This window comes from Pteropus vampyrus, unplaced genomic scaffold (genome assembly GCF_000151845.1).
Source record: "Pteropus vampyrus isolate Shadow unplaced genomic scaffold, Pvam_2.0 Scaffold188, whole genome shotgun sequence".
Taxonomy (NCBI): domain Eukaryota; kingdom Metazoa; phylum Chordata; class Mammalia; order Chiroptera; family Pteropodidae; genus Pteropus; species Pteropus vampyrus.
Window position 1 is genome coordinate 1,372,523 of NW_011888969.1, and position 1,939 is coordinate 1,374,461.

A 1,939-nucleotide genomic window follows, 5' to 3' on the forward strand; every position below is an offset into this window, starting at 1 on the left:
GAGGGCGGAGGTGTGGACGCGCCTCTGTGCTGTCTGGGACAGCGGGCGAGCTCCCGGGGCCTCGGGCAGGGGCTCAGGGCATGGGGAGCAGCCTGGCTGGAAGGGGGCCTGGGGCCGCCTGGGACCCCGCCTCCGGAGCCGCGCAGTCCCGATCCCATCTGCCCGAGGGAAGCTCTTCCTCACCTGTCTTTCCCACCTGCCGGGCCGACCTTCCTCATCCAGAAGGTCCCACCGCCGGACCCAGCGCTGCTGCCCAGGGCCCGCCCAGTGGGCCTAGGTTCCGAGGGGCTTAGGGCCTCGGCTGTGAGGCTCAGTCAGCCCTTCCCCGCACCCCGATGCTCACGCTCGCCTCCTGTCTCCCCAGCCTGTCATGCTGCCCCCTCCTCACCAAAACGCCCCTGCTCTCCAGGAATGTCGCTCGGCCCCCCGCCCGCGGATCCCAGGAGGCTCTGCGTGCCTCAAGCACAGACCTCTCCCGAGTGGACAAACCCTGTGGGCCCCCACCTTTGCTCCAGTTTCAGGGGGACCCCTTGAAGGCGGAACTGGGCTTCCATGGCTCCAAGCTCAGCGAAGCACCAAGCAGGGCCCTGAGCCCCAGGGTGCTCTGCAGTCCCCCCTCGCCTGGCACCACCCGCCCCTCGTGGGCCCATCCGGCCCGGGCGGTCAGTTCCCGGGAGCGGGTCATCTGACCCTCCGCCCCTGAGCCTCATGCTCGTGCTGACTCCCGCAAGTGGCCATGATGAAATTTTACCGGCCTGAGTGACTACTAGGTGTAAAAGCGCGCGGAGGGACAGGACCCTCTGAGAAGGGCTGGTCTCAGCCCGTGAACCTGGCCAGCCTGCGACACCCGGCTCCAGGCCAAGCCAGTGCTTCCCCCTTCTGGCGGCTGATGCTCATGGGACACGCTGTAGCTAAGGCCAGGGTGACGCCAGGCTCAGTGACCAACAGCATCTGCCAGTCCCTCCCCTAGGGGCCCGCCTGCACACAGCCACCCCGAGGATCCGCCCTGGCCTTAGGCTTCCCCACCTGTGGCTCCATGGGCTCGCCCCCCATCCCCCCCCTGCCCAGGACCTGGGAGCAGACGCCAGCAGGGCTGACGGGGAGCTGCCTGACATCAAGGGGTTGAGCTGGGCTGGCCCTAGAGAGGACGCGGCCGCCACACACCCAGAACGCAGTTCCCTCTCAGCCTGGCCGTGCAGCCACCGAGACGGGGAGGGGGCCCACACCCTTTCCTGAGCACCACCCTGCGAAACTGCCCACATCTGCATTCGCACAGAGGTCATGCTCCTCAGCTTAGCTCCTGCCTTGGCAGTGACTCACGGACCACCTCACGGGTAAAAGGGCTGGGGGGCCCTAGCTGAGGGTGTGGGCCTCTCCGCGAGCTTTTTTGGGGGAACTGGACCACAGAGAGCCCATCCTTGGGGGCCTTTCTCGCGGGCCCTCAAGGACGCCTCTTCACTGTTACTCCAGATTCCACCCTCCAAGCTCAGGCCAGCCGGAGTAAAAGGCTATGTTGCAGATGTGGCTGATCCATAGCACGTGCTGCGGTGCTGACTGACCCACGGCCCCTGGAGAGGGGCTGGGCACTTGGGCAGAACCAACAGATCACAGGGCGGATGGGGGTCCCCGCTCAAGGTTTCGGCCACTTGTCAGCATCTGCCTCCGTTCTGAGGGCAGAGGTCAAGCGGGAACTGGGGGGGCTTGCGGGCCTGGCGGGCACTGGGGTGTGCACGCCCTGTCTACAGGGTGATGGCTTCTCAGCCTGGCCCACTGGGGCCGAGCGGAACGTGGGCCACAGTGCCCGGTTCTTCTGATTTTCCAAAAGGAATCGTACTTTTTTGTAAAATTAACTGATTTTTAAATTTTGGTAAGTAATTCAACCTAGACACAATTTTGAAGAACAAGGTGGGCCAGAGGGAACCTCCGCAGGGCAGGCCGT

General features: G+C 65.1%; 1 protein-coding gene across 1 annotated transcript in view; it reads right to left on the reverse strand.

The window, feature by feature from the left end:
- The window catches only part of PTPRE (protein tyrosine phosphatase, receptor type E), a 40,190-nt gene that overhangs the window by 35,418 nt on the left and 2,833 nt on the right, over window positions 1–1,939 (reverse strand). The gene's annotated exons all lie outside the window — the stretch shown is intronic.